Consider the following 6,433-nt stretch of genomic DNA (forward strand, 5'->3'; position numbering starts at 1 on the left):
TGGCAGCAGAAAATACTACAGAATAGAGACCAAGGAGTGACTTAATAACATTTGAGTAAACAGCCCCCTTCCTGAAGCTTGACACCAACCTGAGAAGCAATGAAGTTTATTTATTTATTTATTTATTTATTTATTTATTTTAGGGCCACACCCTCGGCATATGGAGGTTCCCAGGCTAGGGGTCCAATGGGAGCTGTAGCCACCAGCCTATGCCAGAGCCACAGCAACGAGGGATCGGAGCCACACCTGCAACCTACACCACAGCTTACGTCCACGCTGGATCCTTAACCCACTGAGCAAGGCCAGGGATCAAACCCTAAACCTCATAGTTCCTAGTTGGATTCATTAACCACTGTGCCTGGACAGGAACTCCTATTTTTAAAAGGGGGAAAAAAAAGTAGCAATTTTTTTAACCTGAAGTGATTGAGAAATTACAAAAGCTGACAGAATTTACCTTAAAGTCATGAGATCCCTTTTTCTGTATCTGAAAGAGTGGCAGCTCAAGACCAGAAATAAACGTTATGCACATTGAGGTACATGGAACGCCTGGCCAATGGGGACCTGCTGTAGAGCCCAGAGAACTCTACCCAATGAGTGTTCTGTGATCATCAATGTGGGAAAAGAATCTAAATGAGAATGGATGTGTGTGTACGTATGACTGAGTCACTTTGTTGTCGAGAAGAAATGATCACAACAATGTAACTCAACTCTACTTCAATAAAACTTACAAAAAAGGATGTAAAAAATGTCATTCCCCCCAGGAGACTCCATTCTATATTTCTGAGCTTAAGGACTGTGAAGTCTATATCCACTTTACTTGGATTTGCTTAAAGGACTTAAGCCTGAGGGCTATCCAGTTGGAACTGACCTTCCTGGCCAACCTGAATTTCTCGAGTTGTCCAAAACTGTTGAACTGGGAAGAGAGGCGAGATGGCAAGAGATGCTGTGCAACGAGGCAGCACCTGGAAAGGTTATGAGAAGTCCAAGTCCAAGTCGGAAATGAGGGGAGGAGGCAAACGGGAAGCACGTGAAGAAGGATGTGTCATCACCTGTCTCCTCTTCAGTCCCGGTAGGGACAGGTTCCTTGCGCATCACTTATGCAGACTTGAGGCAGCCCAAGAGGGGAAAGGTCAGGAGTTTCAGGCAAGCGGACGAGGTCTGCGGATGATGTGGAAGAAATGGAGGCAATGCAGGCTTTGGCAGGATGCACCTAGCTTGGAAATAGCGATTTTGAGAAATGCAAAAATAAAACATTTTCATGCATAATAGTATAAGGAATATACATATACACTATTCTTTACACTATTAGGGGCATAATACTATATGCCCCTCGTAGTATATGTATATACACTATTCCTTACACTATTTCATGCATAATAGTATAAGGAATATTTTATATACACACACACACACACACACACACACACACACACACACACACACTAGTCCTTATACTATTAGGGGCAATGAAACTAACCTGCATACTCCTTTACACTGGAGCTGACAGACTGATATTATTATCTCCTTGCCCTGAAAGTCTGAGAGCTCACTCACATCCTGTATTGTGGCCCAATTCCAATGCAGGCAATGACACGCTTACCTAACTCCTCCTGGAACATCTATTAGGTATGTTTCCCATCCCTTCTTCTGGCCCCTGGTTATTCCGTATTCTAAATCTCTGGTACCCAAGAGGTGTCATATACCTTGAGATCTCCGAATGAGAAGTGCTATAAGAGTGCAAATTGATCTTCTTTAGGAAGAGCAGGCCGGCGTTCCTTAGTCAGCCCAGATCCTTCCCCCTTACACATATCCCCCCTCCTTATTTGCAAATACTTCCCATTTCTCTTGATCCTTTCCCATTTCCTTAACTGTAAGCATCTGAAGAACAAGGAGTTCGTCTTCCCTTTCAGGGGTAGCTTCCACATGATTATATTTTTATATATACATTTTTTTTTTTGGTCTTTTTTTTTGCCATTTCTTTGGCCGCTCCCACGGCATATGGAGGTTCCCAGGCTAGGAGTCGAATTGGAGCTGTAGCTGCCGGCCTACGCCAGAGCCACAGCAACGAGGGATCTGAGTAGCATCTGCAACCTACACCACAGCTCACGGCAACACTGGATCCTTAACCCACTGAGCAAGGGCAGTGATCGAACCCGCAACCTCATGGTTCCTAGTCGGATTGGTTAACCACAGAGCCATGATGGGAACTCACCAATGAATTATAAATACATCATGAAGCTTTGGTGACAGACGAACTTAATCACATGTTTACAAAGCCATAGTGGAGTCTTCCTCCTAAGGCCTGTCATAAACTTTTACCCCAGAACCCTCCTTACTAATTCTGCTTTTCGGTCTATCTAAATGAAAATAATTGTTAAAAATCATTTTTCAGGAGTTCCCGTTGTGGCACAGCAGGTTAAGAATCTGCCTAATATCCATGAGGATGTGGGTTCGATCCCTGGCCTCGCTCAGTGGGTTAAGGATCCAACATTGCCTGGCTACAGTGGGTTGCAGATGTGGCTTGGGTCCCGCATTGCTGTGGCTATGGTGTTAAGAGGGGAGCTGCAGTTCTGATTCAACTCCCTGGCCCAGGCACTTCCATATGCCAGGGATGCAGCCATAAAAAGGAAACAAAACGGGAGTTCCTGGTCATGGTTCAGAGGAAACAAATCTGACTAGTATCCATGAGGATGAAGGTTCGATCCCTGGCCTCGATCAGTGGGTTAAGGATCCGGTGTTGCCATGAGCTGTGCTGTAGGCCAGCAGCTGTAGCTCCGATACAACCCCTAGCCTGGGAACCTCCATATGCCATGGGTGAGGCCCTAAAAAGACAACAGAAAAAAAACAAAACAAACAAACAAACAAAACCAAAAACCATCCCCGAACAGGCACTTACACCCAGGAATGAATGACATGATCGATTGAGAGAGCTGTGTACTTAAGGCCCTTTGTGCTTGCAGTGAAAGCTAACCAGTTAGAGCCAGAGCAGAAGAGGAAATTCCTTGGGTCTCAGTTGAGAATGTAGGGAAAGTCACATGGCAAGGTCGCACTCAGGGCAGGGGTCAGCAGCTGGGCCTCAGGAGCAAAGGCAACCGAACGCACTCGGACCACTTCTCAACTCTATTTGCCTCCGCATATCAGTTTCCTTCTTTTTTCTTTTGTTGACTCTCTAGGCAAGGTCTCTAAGAGTTCCCAAAAATGATACTGATACTCCATTGCCCAGCTGGAGAGAGACAGATCCTAAAATGAGCCCAAGTCCAAATGACCTTGGAAGACCCTTCTTGGTCCAGCTGGGGCCAGGCATCCACTCCCGGACTATTGGCCAGGAGATCGTGAAGGAGGGATACAGGCTGGGGGAGCTACTGGATGCACAATCCCAAAGGTCAAGCAAAGAGCTAAGACTGGACTAAAAGGTGACAAGACTATACAGAATTGGGTGCATTTTAGCCTAAATATCTGGTCATGTTAGATGAACTAAAGACATGTCAATGGCTTGAACCTGTCTCCGGCTCCTCTATAAAGCCACCCATCATGCTAGATGGGGTGCACTGAGGCTCCAGCCTGCTCCCCAGCCGTGGCCATCAACAGCCTCTGAGGGATGCTGGGGGACCTCCATGGCTCACCCAAGGGCTTCCCAGGAGCTCAGATTTGTGCTCATGCCCATAAAAGCCTATCTCCCGGTCTCGTGTGCCTCAACATGAGATGATGAGTGAAGGAGAGAGGAAACAATAGACAGAGGGATAGGGAATAAACAGGAGGACAATGGGGGCGGGGGGGGGGGTTGCAACAGGGTGTTGACAAGAAAGGTTAGATTCACTGCCAGCCCAGGAAAAGATCACATTTGCCCCTGACAACTCCCACACCTTTTTGGAACTTTGAAGCCTTGGCTCCAAGACATGCCACTCTGCCATAGGGATGCAGTGAAATGACCAGGAAGGCTCTGGGTTTTTGCCCTGCTCTCAGCAAGTCACTTACATCCTTAGCATCAATGTCCCCTTTGTACAATTGTGGCCTGGTCCACGTGCTTGTCATGGTCATGGTTTCGTCTATCTTAGCAGCTCTAGATTTTACCCCTGCGAAAATAGCCGACCTAAGAAGGAGGAAAGATCAATAAATTAACAGGTAACATTGCAGCAAGGGACAAGCAAGAAGGGAAGCAATTTTTTCAACATCTTTCAAGGTCCCATTAAAATCTAGGGCTCCTGCCTCTGGCTAGCACATTCTGACCGCATTTCACCATCATCGCATCCATGTGACTATCTTACCTCAGTGAATCAAGAATTTTGAGCCCTTTACAAAAACACTGCAATGATTTCAGTTGCACAAGCTGAGGCATAAAAGGCCTTGGTCCCACAGTGATTAACTGGGGTTTTATAGATAGTGTTTCAAACCAGCACAGTGCCGCGTGTATTCTGTTACTGTGGTTATGATTTCATTAGCTTCTCTGATAAATAATGCAGTGACTTTAATGATGCATTTCCTCTTTAAAAAGAAATAAAAAAAAAAACCACAATGGAAACTCCATTTCATAAAGCAAGGAAGACCAATGACTTCTGTTTAATTTTTATTACTTTTAAATGAATCTGTAAGGTGTAAGTGAAAACCACCTTCTGAGGGAAAAAAAATTGTAAAGGAAAGAAAAAGGTTAACCTGTTTAAAAAGTACAATCATTTCTGGGTGAATGCAGAATGAATATAGGTCAAGAAGCAGCATGAAAGCCCCACCTTCTTCAATTGAGCCCTTTCTAGATCACAGAAGGAAAATGGTCTGCCAAATTAAAACCCTCCATAACAATAAAACCTGATTTAATGCAGTCATTATTTTTCCATTAAATCTGAATATCATCTAATGCGTGGATGTTATTTTAAACCTACCACACTAATGCAAATCCAGCATTCCTTATAAATCAGACCTAAACGTTCCATCAGTTGTCATTATTGCTATTGACAATCACAATACTTCATCCCCAAGGACACCAGCCCCTCAACCTCTGACTCCAAAGATGGAGGAGGAAAGAATAAAGGAGCCGTATTCTAATTTCCAACTGAGAGCTGCTTACCAAAGTGTAGAGGTTGGGTCAGTAACACCCAGAGGTCTCAGCTGAATTTGGTTCAACATGTAACCCTTGCTTATCCAGGCCACACTAGGCTGGGAAAGAAAAAAAAAAATTCAAGGTTGGGGAGAGGAATAACTAGGAAAAGAGAGAACACCCTAAGTTTTTAAACCAGAGGAAATCCAGTGCTGGGTATTGATGACGCAGGGAGTGGAAGAGAAGGGAAGAGCTGAGAAGCCAGAGAGAGACAGTGGTGCAACCCACAGATGGGCAACTGCAGGGAGATGTTGCCACATCTTAGCAAGAGGGTCCAGCTCAAGTGGTACCAGGGATGCTGGGATCGGAGCCGTGGACTCTGAGGAGACGGTACCGCTGCTGGATGCTGCCGGAAGCACACAGTGGGGAGAAACGAGTTGGCTTTTTCCTTTTTCCTTCCTTCCCAGTCCCTGCCAGCGCCTCCCATCAGCAAATCCCGCTAGAATCCTAGTGACCTCGGGGCCTGGGAAGGACAGTCTCTGGACATCCGGCCCCTGCCAGGGCAGGAAAAGGATGCGGAGAGATGGTGAGGACCACCAGGTCCAGAGCTGGCAGAGGTTACATCTATGTTGGGATTCCAGGTCTGCCTGCTCCAACGCCTGCCTCAAACCCCACCACAGACCCACTGCTGAGAGCTACAGAAGTCTGGAGAGCTTTGCCCTGCAAGGTGCCAGTTCTTTTTTCTTTTTCTCTTTCTCTCTCTTTCTTTCTTTCTTTCTTTCTTTCTTTCTCTTTCTTTCTTTCTTTCTTTCTTTCTTTCTTTCTTTCTTTCTTTCTTTCTTCCTTCCTTCCTTCCTTCCTTCCTTCCTTTCTTTCCCTTCCTTCCTTCCTTCCTTCCTTCCTTCCTGGCTGCCCTATGGTATATGAAGTTCCCAGGCCAGGGATCAGATGCGATCTGCAGCTGAGACCTAACCTGCAGCTGTGGCAACACTGTATCCTTTAACCCACGGCGCCAGGCGAGGGATTGAACCTACGTCCTGGTGGTACAGAGACACCGTCACTGAGCCCGTCTGCACCACAGCAGGAACTTCTCTTTTAATCAAATTTAAATAACCAGTGCCTTCAACCCAGCATCTGTGAGATGGTGGGCATCACAGTCCACTCCCCAGCACTGAGCCCACCCTCTCTGGAGAAGCCAGACAGTCTGGGAAGGCTTATCTCTACTCCTGGCTCCATCACAGGACAGGTTCAGAGACAGACACACACATCCCTGGACCTGGGTCCGGGCAGACCAGAGCACAGCATCACCCTCCTCAAGGGAGCTGATTCAGAGTGAACTGGGATTCTACTTGAGCCTCTATTCTGCCAGTGGTGGGTAGAGAAACTCTGGGTGTGGCCCCAGGA

The 6,433-nt window shown here is 46.3% G+C and overlaps 1 long non-coding RNA gene across 1 annotated transcript; it reads right to left on the bottom strand.

Moving 5' to 3' along the window:
- Positions 426–5,150, bottom strand: LOC102167241. Its single transcript, XR_002336153.1, has 3 exons — positions 5,060–5,150; positions 3,976–4,090; positions 426–1,210 (listed from the first exon to the last, which is right to left on the bottom strand). It is a non-coding gene; the product is annotated as an uncharacterized LOC102167241 (long non-coding RNA).

The sequence above is a fragment of the Sus scrofa genome, chromosome 10 (genome assembly GCF_000003025.6).
Source record: "Sus scrofa isolate TJ Tabasco breed Duroc chromosome 10, Sscrofa11.1, whole genome shotgun sequence".
In the NCBI taxonomy this organism is placed as follows: Eukaryota; Metazoa; Chordata; class Mammalia; order Artiodactyla; family Suidae; genus Sus; species Sus scrofa.